Source organism: Falco biarmicus, chromosome 5 (genome assembly GCF_023638135.1).
Source record: "Falco biarmicus isolate bFalBia1 chromosome 5, bFalBia1.pri, whole genome shotgun sequence".
In the NCBI taxonomy this organism is placed as follows: domain Eukaryota; kingdom Metazoa; phylum Chordata; class Aves; order Falconiformes; family Falconidae; genus Falco; species Falco biarmicus.
The window spans coordinates 51701942-51722749 of record NC_079292.1 but is presented as its reverse complement, the minus strand read 5'-3'; positions in this window follow the sequence as shown (position 1 = coordinate 51722749).

Below are 20808 nucleotides of genomic sequence, written 5' to 3'. Positions count from 1 at the left end.
GCAGCTGGGGCGGGGAGGTAGTAGCCACAGAGATTCAAGCATTCAACCAGGAAACAGGCAATCTGGACTGAGTTCTCTCCTTCGCCTGAGGGATTCAAACCCACAACACCTACCTCCCAGGAAAGTCATGTAAGAACGAACCTGTAGGTTATTTGAGGGAACAGATGCAAAGCAAGTATTTGAAGGGATGCTCTCTGAATATTTATCTCTGTGGGTTAAAAACAGAAGTCAGATGGATTTAGGGGTTCTTAGTTGGGCATCCGTCTGAGCACAGGGAGTCTGTGTCATGGCTGATGTAAAGTTACAGTCTTTGGAGAAAGGACCCAGAAATCCTCCAGCACTGTTCAAGTCCTGGCCATTAGCCTACAGCACTAAGACCCTCCTGCACTTGCATCATGAATTTCAGTGCCAATAGTGGAGAGGGACAGCAAAACAGGATCTAACCAGGCATAATAATCATTGTTCAGTGAATGTGTGGCCTTGCTACCATATAATGAAGCTTTAGGGCGTTGAACCTCTCTTACTAAGAATTTTGAATCCAAGTGGGGACAACTTCTAACAGAGGTGTAAAAGACAAGCAACTACACCTCTCTTTCTCTCCCTGTCTCCCTGCCTCCACACCTTAAATTTAAAGAAGAGTAAGTCCCACAGCCATTTAAAAGAATGGACAGAAGTGTCTGCCATAGTTTGCATGCACTCATCTGGACCTTTTAAAAATACAGTGTTCTTCTGCAGCCCTTGCTCTTCCTTTGCAACCCACTATTTCAAATGTGCTGTTCCTCAGTGTGCTGTGCAGACTGGCCACTTCCCAGCATCTCCTTTCTGGATCCCATTCTGAAACAGCTAATTCTCCACTTCCTTTTTGTTGGAAGCCTATGTGCTTCATTCAAAACTTAGTTTCTGCCAGGAAAAAATGCCTAAAACATAATTAAACATACACATTTTTATGTATTAAACATTATACTTCTTTAAATGCAGAGATTCAAGAAATGGAAAGAACCTGGCTTAATACTCAAAGCGTGTAAAGTAATTAGAAAAAAACCCAAAATATTATTTTATATCAAAGCTAAACATTTGTGATGTGAAAAGCCTTGTATTACTTTCTAAATTAGATAACTTTCTCATTAGGCTTGCTTTCTTGGTGCCACCATTACTGGAAATCACTTGTAAAAGTAATTTGGATGCCGCACATTCAGCCAGTTACACTCAAAAGGCTGGTTAAAGTGAAAGTGAGATGACAGTTTGAAATGGAATTATTATTGCTTTTTCCCTTCACATCCAGTCAATCACAGTAATATAATGCAGTTTAATTCTGTGAATCTTTGTATATCTTATATCAAGATTACTCTTTTGATTGTTTGCAGATCAGAGATTTCAGAACAGAAAGAGGGAGTCTGAAGGACCGCTTTGATTTAAATACACCATTACCACTTTTGTTAACATTTTCCCTGCTTCATGGTATCACATAATTGGGAAAGTCTTAAAAAGAGAAAAAAGCATATGATTACAATAAGCACCATAGTTATAAAAGTTCTACATAGTTTAGCACTGGGAGCCTGAATTTATTTCATTGCTACAATATCACAATGAACAACAACATGTGCATACACGTATATAGGTATAAGAATGAACATATAGACATATGAACATGTAAGTACCTATTCCATACAGAGAAATATAACAAAAGGATGGTGACAAATGCACTTGCATTTACATGGCAGTTTCCTTTTTTCCTTCATGCACTTCTTGTTTCTGCATCCTTAAATAAATTCTGAACAGTTAGTTTCACATAAACAACATTTTGGTCAACCCCCCAATTTATACTGAATCTAGACTTTTGGCTTACCTTGTGTAAGTGCCATCATGTACCTTTGGATAGTTGTTTCACTGAAAAATAACATAAAATGAATGAACAATAAACAAAGGTATTTGAAGAGTCTACTGCTAGGCAGAATGATGTTGTTAAATCATCTATTGTTTTGGAAAACCTACAGGTGAAATAATTTACAAGGAAAGAACCTGAACATTCCCTGACATGCATTCTGAATTTATTTCTCATAGGTTAGGAACTTTAAACTGTAGGGGGAACCTGGCCAAACAATATAACATAATTGTAATTTTTATTTATATAGGCAAAGTGCAAGCTAGTAGATTTGAAGACTATAATTATAATAGTTGCTGTTTAGGAGCAACCCATGCCAAATGTTCGGAGGGACTTAAGTAGATTTACAGTAAAGTATGGGTTAATAAGAAAATTAAAATACGAGAAAAGAACATGACACCCAGAATCCAGATTTTAGTTTAATGTTTCTACATCTTCTCTAGATACACAACGTTAAGTATCAAAAATCTTGGTTTTGTTCCCAGTTCTACAAATTATTCCCAGATGGGAGTAATGTTAGAAATTGCCAAAATGCAAAAACCCCCATATTATTTTCCTTAACTTGTTCTGTTAAAATCAATGACCTCTTAAATTCTCTAAGGATTCTTGGAGATGCAGCAGAGTTCACAGGCTGAGAAGAGACAGCTAAAGCAGTTTCAAAAACTTGGACTCCAGCAAAGCGTTTGACACTGTTAACCGCAGCCGCCTCCTCCTAGACAAACTGGCAACATACAGACTAGATGTGTGGTCAGAGAGATGCGTAGGAAATTGGCTCACAGGCTGCACTCAGAGGGTGGCAATCAATGGTTTTTACTCAGGTTGGCAGCCTGTCATACATGGGGTCCCCCAGGGATCAGTCCTGGCCCCCATGCTGTTCAACACCTTCATAAATGTTCTGGACAATGGGACTGAAAGCACCCTCACCAAATTTGCTGATGATACTAGCATGGGTGGTGTCTTTATTACTAAAGGAAACAATCCAAAGTGTTCTATAGAGTACTTTTTATGCTGTTTTTATGTCCAGCCACTTCTTTTGATACCATTAGTCCATTACGCCTAAGCAGAAAAGGTGCTACCCACATTTATTCTGCCTAACTTCGTGCTTTTGATGGTATATGCACTCTGCTCAGCAGTGGCGGAGAAAGGGAGGAACAAACAGAGCACCCCTGTTGTATTTTCTCACAAGTACTGTCTGATGGCCTTGTACTAATATTTTATCTGAATTTGAAATTATGAAGCCAGTTTTCTTATGTATTTGTGTATGAAGATTGGATTCTTTGGTGTCTATTTAGGAGTGAGAGTGAGTTTGGGTGAATTTTCTTCTGTGCAAGTTGTTTATTTTCAGAAAACTTGGATTTCTATGAACATAACAGTTTTGAGGCTTCTTTTTACAGTTTTGAGGCTTCTTTTTTCTCTTTCATGGTTAATATCTACAAATGGATTCAAAAGAATGGAATGTGCCTCCACCAGCACTCACACATGAAGTATGACTGTATAGAATTTTTTTTTCTTGACAAAGTTGTAATCCCATTCTCTCACTCTTTGGAGCGACAACAGAACTCCTTTTATTTTAAAAAAATCACTTTCATTGTTAAATAAATATTCTATTATAAAGCAGATTTTTTTTTAAAGTGTAGTTTATCCCTAAATGTTGCCAGAAGTCAAACTCATGTCTTCAGGAAAGTACGTGTGATTAGAAATGTGTACTACATAAGAAGCTAATTTATTTAACTTTATGGATAACCTGAGAGTTCACCTAGTGAGAATCATTTCTCACCATGCAAGAAGTGCAAATTGTATTTGAAATCAATATTTCTGATTAAAATCAGCACTTCTGAGCCTCATTTTGACTAACCCCAGTTTGCTTAAGCAGTAACCTCATTTCAGCTGAGAACATTTTCAGCACATGCACTTTCAGTTCAGTACTCCGCTCCACTCTACTTTTGCAGGATGATTCTCAAACACTTGTCCAAGCCATAGCCACCAGGCTATGGATATGCCTTGAGTATTTTCCCTGCCATTTTTGCAGCTGCTGTGCTGAAATAGTTGGCAGAGTAGTAGCTGAAAATTTCTGCTTTCCTCTCAGTTGGTGTCTCTTACGATTCTTCTGATCACCTGCTGTTCTACTACTGCCTTGTGATCACTGGCCATCTGGACTTCCCAGTGACAGCCCTACTATTTTATCTTGTGACATCATTCTGATGCATTCCTACATTTTTCTAGATGTGTTTTAAGATGCAGCAGCAGCCAGGCAGAGAGCTCAGTGCCATATTTCTCATTCTGTGAATATAAACACATTTCTATCCCAAACCCAGAGAAATACTCTGGGGAAAAAAAAGGGGAGGGGGCAAAAAAAAAATCAGTTTTTAATCAGTTTTTTAATCTGTTTTGATTTTGTTTGTACTACATCCACCTTCAGCTTTTAAATTGTGATCTTTTTGACTTGCAAAATTCACATTTTTACTTTTGAAAATGTTGAAATATTCCTTTGTGAGGTGCTTTGTATACCTCCAGAAAATAAAACAAGTCAATATTTCTTCTTTTTCTGAGTAGAAGTAATCATTTCTCCAAAGTGAAGAAAGTAAAAGAAACCTGGTAAAACATGTTTTTGAAGTTTCCCTGTTTCAGTGTTTGTGTTTTTTTAATCTTTAATATGTTTTGGTTTACCTCGAGAAATGTAGCTGACCTTATGCCATTGCATCTTCATAACGTCCTCTCAGAAATGTTTCTAGCATTATCATTGGGTGACCTGACAGTGCGAAAATTTTCATTGTGATTCTAAAGCAACACTTTCTTTTAATCCAATATACTTGGGATCATCTGGAAAAGGAGAGAAATAATACTGCTAGAAGCTTACTAATGGTTTTAGTTATAGATAACTTTATTTGCTCTCCAAGAGAACCAAGCTTGACTACAAAATGGTTCCTCAATAGGCCAAAAAGGTACTGGCTATCCAGCAGCTGCTTCTACTGCTTTAGTACAGACATGTAATTAAGTGGCTTCATGAAACTCATTTCCAAAAGCCTAATAGTAGTAAGGTACAGCTAACTGCAGTAACTCAGATGATAATTAGTTGGCTTAAACAACAGAACTATGCCAAGCCCCAACGATGTGAACTAGAGATTTATTCATGTAGCTTCCTCTCAAGAGCGACATCACAACATTTGGATTGCCTGGCACCACAAACAATAAATAGTAAGTAAAATTAGTGATGCAGCCAGACAACAGTGCAAAACTGCACCCCAAAAAGCACCTACTCCTTTACAACAGAAGTCATATTTTGTTGGGCCAGTGCTCTAATTGCTCTGATATCATGCAAAGGTGGTCACCTCCCCTGGCAGCTATTTTTCAAATGAATAAGCATAACTGATCAGATTAATAATTTTCTGACAATCTGAAACCAACTGTTCAGGTTCTCCCCCTGAAGAAAGCCAAATACCAGCAGCTGTGTGCTTAAACACGTATCACAGGGATTATTAGCTGGGAGATAGGTCCCTCACCCCTACAGTAGGATACTTTTATTTGCTGTGTAGTTGTCTAGAATTAGACACCTAAAGAACTAGCAAGTATACTTAAAGATTTTTAATACTCAGAGTGATAATTTTTTTTTTGAAAGATATGGAATGTTGGTCTAGATCTCGCCCTTTGCCTTATACTTTGTCCTGGGCAGCATAGCAGACCTGCTGGCACAGAACCAGCTACTGAGATTGTCCTCAGTGGTTGTGACAGAGATGATACCCATTGCTCCCAAGCAGGCACTGGGAAAGGGCTAGGATGAGCTATACCTCTGACAAAACATAGGCCCCTTCTGCTCCTGATGGTCCCCTCAGACCAAGTCCACACTGAAGAATTCAGTAGGCACAGGAGAATCGGATGGAAGGAGTTGAGTGAGCAAAAGTTCACTTAGGAACAATACAATTATAAGAGCAAACCTGGGCATTTATGGTTCAGTTTTGTTGTTCACAAGAATGATTTTAAGATCATTCATTACAAAGAGGAAGGCACTGCATATTACTAATGTTGAACTGTTCTACCGCATTCAACACTACTGATTTCCAGGAGTGTGAATAGTACTATGCAAATGGGATAAATAGAAAGTAGTTCTCATTGTTGCTGGAAAATATATTTAAGTTGTGTATGAAGCTTCTGTTGTTCTTGAGAAGCAGAGGCTCAAAATTTATTTGCCAAATGAAATACATAAAATGCCTTTCATTCTCGCCTGTATCTTTGAGAGAATACTAAGGAGACAGCAAGGGAAAACATAGTCTGTGTTGATTGAGATAGAGCTTTAGAAACGTATCGCAAGGCTAAGAGTATAAATAAACTGTAAAATTATCCGTATTGCTTGAAATGTTGTCACCCTTAAGAAAAAACATCCATTGTAATTTCATTGCCAACTAACTTACACTGAAGTGAGATAACTGATTTTTAGAAAATTAAGAAACATTTGAGCAGCTGTCAGACTGTTCTTAATTCAAGCACCACCTTTGACACAGCCCTTCAACAGTCACAGCTGGATTCCACTGGGGTTTATGGAATACTGGTAGCTATTTATTCTAATATCGGTTCTTTCAGGTCAGTGCCTATTTGGCACTTAACTGTCAGAGGTCAATTCAATATGGAAGAAATACAGGTTTTTCACAGTACTTGGGTTTTCCATAAGTCACATCACTCTGCATCAATAAGAGGTTTGGAGGTTAACTTTATTACCTTGACTGTAGTTCAGGAGATAGAAATAGCTAAAAGTAATTTTTCAGAGATAAAGTAGCTCCATGTTGTCCCATGAAGTCTTGGAGGGATTGATACTGGGAGATTTATTAGAATATATACAAATGGTTGTCAGGAGGACCAAGCATTGGGCTTTTTTCCCCTGAAAGTCACACAAGGAGAGCAGGAGTGGGGGAGTTGCTGTAGCTGTGAATTCCCTGACCAAGGTGATGTCTCCAAAAGAGACATAGCTGGTTACCAACATTCTCCTTTCAGTCTCCAGTGCACAAGGGAAATGTAGACAAAAAATACTGCAAAAGTGACATGCAAAGGTGCTGACTTTGCTGGTCAACTGGACTTCACAGCTGTGTTACCCTATGATTGTAACTCTAGCATGGCTGGGGCTGGGCAGGGAATCACAATACTGGTATTTTGTAGATGGCTGGCAAGCTGAGTTCCTGAAGAATAGTTTTTTAATGAAGGACTGTTTATTGGATTACTGTTTGCACCTTGGATATTTTTTCTTCTACGTACAGTGAAATTTTAAACTGTAAATAAACTGGTTTTGATACAGTAGAGAGCAGAAAGACTGGAAGAAGAATTTCTCTGACCATTTTGTGCAAGGAATTGAATTGTAAGTCTCCAAAAGAGGTAGTCATGTTTTTCTTTATGAAATGGATCTCATTTGAAATGTCAACCTTTATTTAGACCGTTAAAAATATACAGAGAATTCTCAGAATAAATGGCTGTGTTATTACTAGGGCTTTCTTCTAGTGGTGGAGGTTGGGAGTTCATCCATTCTGTTTTCAGCCACATGGGTATTTGGATTTAACATAAAATTTGATTTTTAGGAATAATTTTCAATAAGGTTCAAATAAAAGGTGTATGTTTAAAAGGTCAAACATACTAGAAAATTCCCTGATCACTCTTTTAATTTAGAGAAACAAACTGATTTTTTATTTATATTTTCAAGTTTGTTCTGCATATGAAATATCTTTCATTACATTATTGATGTCCATGAAAGAAAAGCATGATTAAGATACAAGATACACAATTACCATTTTTCCATGTAAAACTCTGAAGACTTCAGATTTCCTGAAAAATTTCTTATACAAGAAATGTCTAGTTGTTTGTTTACTTGGTCATACAGATTTATGCACTCAATTAAATGGATCTTTAAAAACATATCATAGCTGTTATACCCCTTAGAAACATTGGAAATTTTTTAAGACATCTCTGCATAATAATGGTGTTATGTAAACATAATCCTGTTTCTAACTGTTTCATACATTTCATAGAATCAAGGACAACTTTGTCTGCAAGGGACCATGGGACATTCACGGTGCCTCCCAAAGCAAGGTTAGTTTAAGTGTTGGTACAGGTTGTTCAGGATCTAGTCCAGCTGAGTTCTAAAAATATCCAAGGCTGAAGACCTCACACCTTCTTGGAAAGCATGTTCCCATGTTCGACGAAAAAGGCTTTGTTTCATCATAGATGGCTTTGATTTTCTAAACACTCTTAGTAAATCAGTTTAAGTACCTCTGGTCAGTAAATGTGATTAAAGCACCAATTCAACCTAGTTCTGCAGTGTTTAATTTTAAAGACATAAGTAGTTGTTCTGAATTGTCTGACTTCAAAGGTAAAAGTAGTTTGACTGGCAGTCCTAAATCCTATTTTAGTTGGTTTCATTGGAAAATTCTAGCTCTGTGCTAGGTGAAAAGAAAAAAAATATATAGGAAGGTATGTTTCCTCATACAGTACCTGGCATTCCTTAGTTCAGTTGGCTTTTCAGGGAAATATTTTTATTTGGGGGTAAAAAAAAAGCAGTTTAGAAAAGAAAAGGAAAAAAAAAAGGAAAAAAAAAAAATCCTGGGTCCATTATACCTACCTGTTTAATATTTTTCCAGTACAGTGAGATTCTACTGGTCTTTTTGGTTATTTATATTGGCATAAGACCAACAGCCAGGAATAAATTTTGGATGTAGATTAGACAGAAGTTTCTGCATCAATTTTCCAAATACAGCAGTAGAAAAAAAAATTATCTATTTTTAATATGGACCAAAAGAAGATCTATGGCTTCCTTTAATGGCAGCGGATATGCTGACACAGAAGATGTCTAATTAGGGTTTGCTTTGTCGTAGAAATATGCTATAGCTGATTCATGAGTGACACAATAGACATAACATGGCTAATCCAGGAAGTAAAAACAGTTTATGTATATATACACATGTGTATGTGTATTTATTGCCTTAAAGATGTATAGGTCAAGATCTTATAGAAATGTATCCAAAGGATTACTCCTTTAACCCAGAGGTTAAGAAGGATTTACTCTTTTGACCAGGAAAAAATTCTGCATTGTAACACACTGTAAAAATCCTTATGTATATATATTTTTTTTAAAAAAAAATAGACTTCCTAAAAATATTTTACAACCTTTTAAAATTCTTGTCTAAAATTCTTTTTAAATCTTCTTTGTTTTCTGTTACCAATGAAGAGAAGAGGTATTGAAATTTGTCCTAATCTAAAATATTTAAAATTAATAAACTTCCAGTAAACCTAAATATGGGAGAAAGACTTTTGTGGCAATACAGTGAATGACAACATGAAATCAAATGGTGCAGCTGGGGTAACTGACTAGTACCTACACAGTTAATTTCTTTTATAATGCTTTTGTAGGTAAGGTGTATATGGTTGCAACTTTATTTGTTATCCATGTGAAGAGTCTTACATTTAAGAATGACTTATCCATGTGAATAAGGAGATGAAGTTTTAACAAAGTATGTGAAGATCCTTGTAAATGTAAATGACTGTGTAAATTTAAATCATTGTATTAGATTAATGAACCTAAGAAACTGGTAATTTAGAAACTAGAAGTTATGACCCTGAAGTATAGCAAGCTACTTCTACAAGACATTTCTGCACTCTCAATTATCACTACGTACAGCAATGACTGAAGATACTTAGTAACCTTAATAATCCAGTTCAAAAACCATATCGTATTCTTGTAATCCACAGGCACCTGCATTTACACCATGTTTGAATGTTTATTTTAGTGATGACATAACTAACTAGTCAAGCCCCCTCATCCTACTCAGTAATTGGTACAAAGTAGATGTGACAATGTCGATGAACACAGACATTTTCAAGGGTCATAGCAGTTAAAATTTCAGATAATGTGTTGTAAATTATAATCCTATTAGAGGAATAAGAACAACACTTGGGGAAAAAAAAAACAGGACTGGCAAAGAGATTGCTTTGTAGAAAGTGACTATTAAGTTTCATGCAGGTTTAAGACTTGAGAAGTCTTAATTGGTCAGTCACAGTCTGAGCTACATTGGCTCACAGCATAAATGCAAACCGTAAAATGCTAAAGGACCTTCTTAGTGAAAGTATTAAGGGCTGAAGTCCTCACACAATGACCAGGATTACCAAAAATATAATTCTCTACTGAGGATCCATAGCTAAAAATGACTCAAATTCCATTAATCACACTGAAGATTAATAGCATGTGTAGAAAAAACACTGCAGATACACAGAACACAATGAGATCACAGTGTGTGTGACAGAAACCTGGGGACACTGCCCAGTCCATTTTGTGATTTGTGTATTTGATGAAGACAACTGGTGAGTGATATCTGAGAAACTACTGTTATATTTTATTTCCCTGCCCCACTGCTCCACTCCACTACTTCAGTTCTCCAGAGGTACTTCTTGTCTTAGTAATACTGAGCTAAGACATTCCAATGGAAGAACATATCATGGGACAAAAGATAACGGCTTATGAAGTGCTCTAATGGAATCACATGGAGAGAGAAGATCATGATCTATCCAGGGAATATTCTTGGGACAGCAGAAAAATTTAGGCTTGAGGAGGTTTCCATCCACAACGTTAGCACAAATTAGTAGTGGCTGAAAAGGGGTAAAAATCACAAAAACTATTTGGAACTGTGGGAAGTATGAATCATCCTGGGAAATAGTAGATGAAGGCACTAATTTAGTCCAGAGCAGTACCTAACCCATCTGCCTGCACTAGAGATACAACAAAGTCATGGCCCCACCACCACTTGCGTGTTGGGAAGCTCATGTTTGCCGAATCTTTTAAGAAGCTACAGGTTTAAGACTTTATTCTTTCTTCCTCAGTGAGACGGTGTGGTTTTGTAACACAATTCCTTTGTGATTCATGTTATTATGACACAAAATGGAGAAAATATCTATTAAGTCTGATCTTTCTTCTTTTAATTTTAAGCTTCTCTCTAAGACAATAGACTGTATTTTTCCAGTCATTATTACAGCCATTATTACATTAAATTAAGAAGAAAACTGTAATATAGTTGTAGTATTATTTTAGAACAGCCTATTTGCCTTCTCCAAAATTTTAAGTGTTTGTGGAATCATGGTTTTATATTCCTAACACAAATTTGATCAATCTCTAAATCAGTTGCAAATTGTAAGTCTAAACCCCTCCTAAGCCAGAATTTCAAGTTAACAATTAGTTTGAGATAATCTTCAGTTTGAGATAAATATTTCCTATTTTCTTTTTATACAAGGGTTTCAGAAGTGCCTTGGGCAAAGCCACTTATAACATATGAGTGGCTTACTGCAGAAACCTAGCACGAAGCTTTTTGGTGAAAAGTACTTCTAGCTTTGAATGTTGGTGCTTCTTCACAATTGATTTTATTTCTCACGTCTGCTGCACTTTCCATCTTTGAGGCACTCATTTGTGATTACATACGATATAGTCCTGGAATTGACTATTTGGGCCACTGATGTCATCCCCTGGGTATAACTACATTTATTTTTTTTTAACAGAAGGAAATCCCTAATTTTATTTTTCAGCCCTAATGAGTCCTTCCGCTGTTATGACCACATGAAGATTACCCACCATCTCACACAAAAGACATCAGCTTCCATGTAGGTAGGTGTAAAGGTAGGATGTAAGAGAAATGTGATTCTTCTCCAATCTAATGCACCTGCCACTACAGCTCAGTCAAAAACTAAAAGGGGTAAATAAGTGTCACCAAACATAAATACTTGTGTGATATACTTCCTCCTGAAGGAAAGAGAGACAAGAATATGAATTACAATTTAATCTAAGCATTAATCTTTCAGAGCCAATAATTACGCTCTCTCTCATTAAGGGGTTGAGCTAATTATTCAACCTACCATCATATTATGCATCTTTGGACTAAGGAGTATGTCATCCTGTGTTTTAATAACACAAACTCACAGCACGGTCAGTTCCAAAATTCTTCTAGGGATGGCAAGGCACTTGATAATATGTGTTGGTGGATACACTTCCAGTCCTTGAAGAAGAATATCTGCATTTATATAAGATTTTTCTGTGTTTGTGTATGCAAAGTAATTTTGTAGATAGCCATTTTATTTTATTTTCAACACACTCAAAGAAATCTTTGCCTCATTGAGTAAAAAGGTTTTTTATGAGAGAGATGAAGGTATAATGGGTTAATTTAAAATAAACTGCTAGCCATTCTGATAGTGCTGGTTTAAGAATGCTTTTATTCATAAAAGGAGATTTTGCCACTACATTTTTTCTAGTAATTGAATAAAGAAGAGTTTTCAAATTAGGTTAATGAATAATGCTTTCTCATACATTTTTCCTGTAAATAGGGGGAAGAATACATCACAAAAAAATCATGCAAATTCTACCCCGAATTGAATTCACTAATTTAAAATGTAATCTGTTCTGTTGGGCTGCTGAAAGTAATTACTCCAATAATTAGGGCAGCAGAGAATAAGGCATACATCTTCATCTTCTCTGTGTTAGAGATGCAGATGTGATTCTCTGCTCACTGCTCCAGCTGAAGTGTATGGGACAGCCTCTCAAGGGGAGCAGAAAGTGTGCTGGTCCCAGATTCCACATCCCATTCTCTGCTGAGTCTGCTACAAGGACAGGCAGGTGCAGCAGACTGTGGGGCAGCTGCCAGCACTTCAGCAACTCCAGCACGGAGGTGATGATGTCTGACTTGTTTTCTGCAGCTGCAGGCAAGGGGGAAACAGTTCATTGCAGAGGACAGGGGTGAGCATCTGGGAGCTAGCTTGTAAGAGCAAACTGTTACAAAAGCAAAGATTTTTCTTCTGATCTTGCAGAATTTCCTCTAAGAGTGACAAGCATAGTTTTTCACTTTTCCCTTGTTCTGAGATAGTAATGTACTGTAGTGGTGACAAATTGTCCTCTTTTCTCGACATTTTAGCTTGGCTGGCAGCCTGTTGCTCCATCCTCTCTGTGTTGCCAGTTCCCACTGCCTTATTGAAAACTTCATAATATTTGCTATTTTTTAAGTTTTTGCTCCAAAATGGTACAATTAGGTAGGAATTTAAGGTTTTCTTTATAACAGTATGCTGCTCTAATCCTACCATACATGGAAAAAAGCTTGAACATGAAACCTGTATGTAGTCTGGAGACTCAGAAATCATAAAGTAGAAAGAAAATTTTTCTTTTTCTTTTTCTCTTTTTTTTTTTATTTATTTAATCTTGTGAGCATCAGGTCAGACAAATGGAATTTCCAGGCCCTACTCATGAGTCTCACATGTTTGGAGACAGTAAAATTAACCTCCTTCCCCACCCACCCACTTCCTGACCAGCTGCATCAGCAGAATGAGGAGGCACAGATATGCTGCCACCATCACCTCCAGGGCCCAGCATTATACACATCACCATGCAGGCCCAACATGAGGTTGAACTTCTTTTCCTGATCCCAAATGGCTTCAGATTTCCTAAAAAGGAACCAACTGGTAACACCTGAGCACAGACAGGGAAAACTGTTTAGTACGAGATTCTGCTTCAAACTATTGAACATTACTGCCTTCTTATCTTGACAGGAACAGCTTCTGCCTCAGAAACTGTGCAAGTCTGTTCTGTACTTTCTTAGTGAATAATAGCTCTTCCTCAGACACGCTGTACAGATAAAAATTGGAGACAAAGCTAAAATTTGTTCCTGTAACTCAAAAGTGATATATGAAAGTGAACTACAGAAATCCAATCAATGTCAGGGGGGACTGAATGGTTAAATCATTTCATTTATTTCTGAAACAGAGAGACAGCCCCTTGAAAAACACTGCATGAGGAGATGTGAATATCTCTGGCTTAGGTTATTTGTCAGAAAAAATATTGCATGCATACATATGGTAGCTGACCAATAAGGACTACATGGGCATCATTCTATTGCTTGCTCCGCTGTCAGGCTCTGCGGCCCAGGACAAATAACTTCCTCGCTAATTCTGCTGTACGGTTTTCCTTGGGAATAGAAGTCGTCATAAGCTTTATATCGTCTTCACAGGAAATTTATAGCATGGCAACAGCATCACTTCTGTAAAGAGAACCACTGCGTTGTAAACATCCACTGACTGGAGAGGATAGAAATCCAAGAGATTACCCCTAATGGAATTATTTAATATGACACATTTCTGAATACAGAAAAAATGAAAATGTTGTAATGCTAGGTAGTTTTTGACCTGAATAACTTTGTAAATCTTCAATCCTGTATATTTTATTTAAAAAAATATATATAAAACAAGTTCTTGGGCATGAAAACATGCTTCATTCTCACACATGCAGGGAGAGATGACGTGATTAAGGCAAAGTATTGAGCATTAAAAAATGTGTGGTGAAAGCCGAAGCATGCTGAAGTCAAAGAACACTCTACTAGTTTCTCGGGCTCAAGTTTTCACTCCAGATTGTGTGTGCTTTGCCAGAACCTCCTGTTATCATCATGGGCAAATTGCATATTTTCTTACTCAGAAAGCATTTACCTATTTGCTTGACTTTAAATGTATGAGATTTCTACTTGGGCTTTCTGAATCTCATTTTTCCTTATCTCTGTGATAAGCGTGAAAAACATTTCATTGTCAAGCACACAAAGACAACTCAAAGCAAAATTAAAACTGCAGTCTGCATGTAGAAAGCAGTCTGAAACATTCATTATCATTGCAATGTCTATAAGGAATCAATCTTGGTGTCTTACAATACTGGTCCTTCCACGGTAGAGACACCATGTCTGAGGCTAGCTTTTATAACATGTGTTACTATCAAGCTTGTCTAACATGAGTGAAGAATGAGTCAGCCCAGATCCAGACACGGGTGCAGGCTTTTGGCCCAGCACCAGGATACGTTTCAGAACCCCTCACAATTAAATCTGAAAACACCACGTGGGAAAATGAAATGGCCAAAGTCATGAGGGTGAGTGGCTACATTTTCACCTTTTTTAAAGCTACCTGACTGCATTTTGTTCCTCTTGGAAGGCAGAGCTCCTGAATCCTTTCTTAAAGGTAGCTACCGCTGTCCTTCTAGCCAAGGTGGAACAGAGATTGTTCCTTCCTCCTAAAACCCAGCTGTAGATGGTGATAACTCAGTGGTTAGAGCACTTCTGCTCACTTGCCCGGGGGCTGTCTTACAACCTAGCAATCCTCCAGCTGCATCTGGGGCCCTGCCCACCCCTCATTAAGTTTCCAAAAGAGTGCATGAGAGGGTAAATTTCACCTCTGCCTTTGGAATAGCAATGCTCTGAAGGAAAATAACACTAGATTTAGTAGAGCACAAACCGGCAACAAGTGAAAGCTTGACTGTTTCATCCAGTGACTGGGACACTCCCCCAGGAGTGAGCTAGTTCTTAAATGGGCTATTAAACCTGCTTAATTACCTCTACCTGCTGCTGTGTCTTATTCCAGAAGGGTGTATCTACCTACTGCTGTGTCTTATTCCAGAAGGGTGTACCACCCTTGTGTACTCAGTAACATCACAGGAAATTTCTGCTGCTCTTCTCCTCTCTCAATAGAGAGGAAATACAAAGTTAGCCATTGAAGATGTTCAAACTTCTTCAGCTGAAAATCAGTTTGCCTTTTATGCCTCCCTTCCCCTATTTGAACTTTGTTGCTTTCAGCCTGCATATCCCTACCTCTGAGTTCAGTCTGGGATTATTCCTTCCCTTTCAGAAGCCACTCTGTCATGGTAGGAGCAGAGGCAAAGTGGAGAAAGAAGAAGGTTGTTTAACTTGGCACAAAACAAACCCATAACTCCTTTTCTCTGTTGCATTCTGCAGAGCTCCACTCCCTGGTCCTATCTCCACCAAACCCAATTTGCAAGCACTCACAAGTCCTCCACGTGTTGGGTGAGTGTGCAATTGCACACACAAGTTTGCTTGTCTGCAATCCCACGTGGTCAGTGAGCTCTAAGGACACTGGCTGGGCTAAGCACCTCAATGGACAAGACCCAGCTGGTGGATTCTGCTTGGGTTTAGAGACAAGAAATGATCTGAGCGTTGGTCGTGGAGATGGATGAACCTCATAAAATACAGTTAAACAAAAGAGAGCAAGAAAAATCTAATGATTTTTCAGACCCACAGCTTTGGTTTTCTGTAGTGTCTGTCTATACTTCATTTTTTCTGATGTTAACTTTAGTTAAATATAGATTCTTTTATTTCTTTACATTTCAGATTATTTATTAACCTCAGGGCACTCAGCTGATCCTGTAAGCCTGGTTATTGCTTGATCTGTTCAAAAACTAAGACTTTTCCTGCACAAAGAGTTATTATTGTCAAATCCTAAATGATATGCTGAACCATTGTGAAACAATGTGTCTCATGACACATCTGTCAGTGGTCATATTTAACTGGTTTGGGGTTTATATTTTTTACACATAAATTGCATTTCCAATTCCTAGTTCTTTATAACTGAAACTATATGAATGATAATTAAGCCTCATCAAGCTACTACAAGTATAGATATGAAGAGGCTCACATAACACCATTTACAAAAGGATAAAAAATGTACCAAGAATCCAAGAATGTCATTCATTCTTTGAAGAATATTAATAAAATCAACTACTAAAGCTATGAGCTCCCTCTTTGACATTCAGAAATCAATCTGATATTTCTTTTGAACTCATAAATCAATTGGAAATAAATTTGTGGAGGAATTTAGAAAGCAGTTTAGGAAAGACAAGTTGATGGTAGATGTTTTCATGGTTTTGGTTGTAGTTGTACTTCTCAAAAATTTTCTCCATGAGACTGCATAATTTCTGGATTTTGACTTCTTTCAACCCCATTTAAAATAAGTAGTTTTACTCAAATCAAAAGCAGACCTCTCCCCCAATTAAATTGGGGCTGTGACACTCCCCTCAGCTATTTATGGCCTTACCTACGGTTTTAGGTAAACATGATTTTTCAGCTTTCACTCCTAAAAGACAAGGAAGTTTGCTGTTGTGCCCTGATGGTGAACAGAGTCCAGGACTGCGGCAGAAAGATCCAGAGAATAATGTCCATGCATACCTCATTTCAAGTGTCTTTTACAAACACCTGAGGGTTTACTAGAACTTCCTGGACTCACTGGGAGAAAAGCAGCTTATTATTCCATATTTCAGGGATCCTGAGTATTTAAAATTTTTCCATAGATCTCAGATGTAACTGAAACTTCTTGGTTTAATGGCTAAGCAGTTTCTGGGAGAAAAATCTTGTTTACTGTCAACAGATCTTTCCATCAGTCATTCAAAAATAGATCCAAGGGCCTCACTGCACCACAGGATAAGTCAGTCATATACTCAGGTTCAACAAAAGATAGTACAGACCCAGTCTTGTGTTAATGCACAGGACAGGTATGTATAGTGCAAATTCATTTCAAAGAAATTTCTAGCAAACCTGAAAATTATGAATGGTGACTTTAATGGCAAAGAATCCAACAGCAGTGTGGTTATGAATAGAAATCACACAGGAATTCTATACCTCTGCATTACTGAGAGTGGAAGAAAGGCTGTGTCCTGTTTAGGAAAATTACTTGAAGCTAAAGGGGAAACACATAGATGCTTCTCTGTTAAGCATGAAGCCTGGGCTGAATGTGGCCTCACCTATTTCAGTGGAGCTGACCTTCTCATTCTAGGATTTGAATTTGTTTCTGTAGCTGCTGATGCAAGAAAATTGTTGGGAGCTGCTGTTAGTCAGCTGCCCTTAAGGCTAGTTTATAATTATTGAAGACAATTACAAGATATGTTAAACTATTATGTGATGCTATTTGAACAGGTTAAAACTTATTAGAAACCACATAAAAACTTCTTTCATTAATGCCATGAAACAGTCCAGTACCTCATTTTTGTGTCATAGGTAAACTGCTTTTACAAACACACCCTCTCATGTACAGTACTGGCCTACAATCACAGCCAAGCAGATTAAGTATAAATTCAGAATCATTAGATTTGGGTTATAATTTTCTTTCGCTACCATTAAGGTGTAGGTTAGGGAACAACCTCTTAGTAGGGATGGTTTGAATCTCTTTTGCTCATCATTCCCTGTTCAGACCTGCTTGCTCTTGCTGCCACATTGTTCACTGCGCTCTGCCAGCTGCACAGATTCTTGCATAATGTGTACCCATGGCCTGAGTCCCTGCGTATGACCTTACAGAAATCATTTACATTCTCTGAACAACAGTTCATAGTCATCACAGAGTGCAGAGAAACTTTTGTTATTATGTGTATTTACAATTTGTCTGCAAGGCTGGTCTTCAAGGATGACTACTGAGTGCTTAGCTGGGCTGACCTGCCACCACAGCTCAATAAACTATCCTGTTGAGTTAGTTGCTGACTGATGCCTTTTCTCACATTTAGAAGCTCTGTTTCATACAAATTTCACATATGTTTTCTTCCATTTTGCATGAAGTAAAAGTCTGGGGATTAAATAATTGTACTTATTCCATGAAACAGCATGCTTAAATGCATTTCAATGTCAAAAGACCAAAATAAAGTTTTCAGGTGTGAAAATTAAAAACTGAGGTCTCCATTTCTTAAGTACTAGAATTTAAAAAGAAAATTAAAAACCTAGTCATGCCATGAATTACAGTAAAAAACTTGAAACTACAGAGCTAGGAAATAGAATACTAACACACCTTTTGATTTGGGAAATATTTGTCCTGACGTGCCACTTGGCACACTCAAGTAAGGGGCGCAAAAGGTATGTAAGTAAGTTTATAGCACTCCATTAGCTATACATATCTTGGACCTGAGATTATAGTAATAAGCAGGTTTCTACCATTAAAATTTCAACAGCATTACACTTCCTGTGTCTCTTGGTTACATCTTGAGTGCTTGATTTACCTTCGCCTTGGATCATATAAGTAGGAAGCAAAAAAGAACTGTTGATGACTGCTGCCTCTAAAGAGGCAGAGCTAAGCTGCAGGTTTCCACTTCCTTCGTGAAACATGAGGATAACAGGAGGAAAATCAAAAACTAACTGTTGGTGTGAGGGTCCTTCTGAGATCATGTATTCTTTTGGCTATGGAGAAAACAATCTTTTTAAGAACTAAGAAAAAAAGTACAGCTAACTTGAAAGATGGGGTCAAAGCTTTTCTGATTTGAACCAAATCTGGCCTCTATCAATGGAATCATCCTAACAGGGTTATCTGACATATAAAAGAAAGTATTTCCCAGTGTGTTAGAGTTCACACTTCCAGAGGAGTTCTCGTGACTCAGGAGTTGTCTAGAAGAATTCTGTAAACCTAATTAGTTATGATGATCTTGAAAGTTTGTATTTTGGACAGCTTAGCTGACCCAGTTCTCCAGCCTTTGAGGTGAACTTGTCAAGAACATTCAAAAATTCTATGAAACATGTCAGAAGTCTGACTTAAGATATGAAAAAGATTCAGATTTAACCTTGAAACTCCCTCTGCCTTGTCATTATTGGATGTCAGAATTCATAAGACAAAGAGATTACGTATCATTTGATATTTTGTAGAGTAACTCTTTTTTTGATTCACAGACTGTAAAAATGTGTCTTGTGTCAGGCTTTCCTCCTGGTCATTGAGGGCTAAATTTAATAATAAACTAGTCTGGATTTTACCCACCACAAGTAAGTTAGTTTAACATTCAAATGATCTTGTCCACCAGAATCCTCTGTCAGCATGGGGATATTGCAATCAATAATCTCTTTATTAAAGAAGTTCTTTAAAGGCAATTTTGCATAACAAAGCAAAAGCAAACAGCTAAAAATACTAGAGATTCCAACCAGAAACCCCCCAAAAATTTCAAAACTTACTCCATTATACTATCATCTGGCAGTACATACTCAGAAGAATTTTATTTTCTGTACTTTCATAAACTTCTCGCTTTTCTTTGCCAGATACGTATGAAAATGTCTACAGAAAACCTAACAACACAGTACTAAAATGCATTTAGTAAAAATACCTTTGTAATATAAACAGAAATGCTATCCAAACTTGTGTCTTCTTAGACTGGATTTACTATTGATGGTATAAGCTTTGTGCAAATCTGTGGATGAAGCTGTCTGGCCCTTGTCTGGACTTAACTGGCTTCAACAAAAGCACTGAACACCTTCTCACTGATAAAGAGCAGAAGCACTGATTGTTGCTAATAGGACTAATATGTCTAATATGCAGACATAGCTTGCTGATGGCTGGATTTGAAGCAGCTTCACTTGAATTTTATAAATGAGTTTATTGTGATCCTAGCATGTGAATTTTGACTTTTACCATTGGAGAACCCGACTCAACTAACCCTACCAATAACAGTGGAACTACTATTTATTACAGCAGTGCCCAGTGACTCCCAACAAAGACCACTAAACAAATATACAGAGTTAAAAAGCAAGCCCTATATCCAAAAGGCATAACATTTAAAACAAATACGTCAGACAAACACAAAAATGAAGTGTCCTTGTTCCACTTTACAGAGAGAGATTTGGAACAATAAGAGATTAAAAGATTTGCCTACAATGACCCAACATATCAATGGCAGAGAAGGAAAATGAATCAAGAATTTCTGAGTCTTTGCCTATTGTCCTAAGTGCAGTGCTTTAAAGCTGATTTCAACACTTTATTTCTACATCAAGATCCAGCCAATGATGGTCTTGAATAATTTTTTTAAGCTTAAACCTCTCCTTTCTATTTACATTTCTAAAAATACTCACAATAGTTTATCCTACCTGTAAATAACACATTCAGTACATTACACAATATATTTTATAGAAAATACAATCTAAAGGAGTAAATCTAAATTTTGACACATGAACAAATACTCATCTATTGTTATGAAGGCAGGAGAGGGAATATATACATTCAATTCTTTGGACATTCCTCTTTTCTCCAAAAAAGCTGGAGAAAGCACCGTGATCCAAGTTCTGTTCTTGCTTGCACTGTTATTCATCTTGAGGAACACCACTAAATGTGGTGGAGTTATACCCACGTGAACTGGTGTGAGGTAAAGA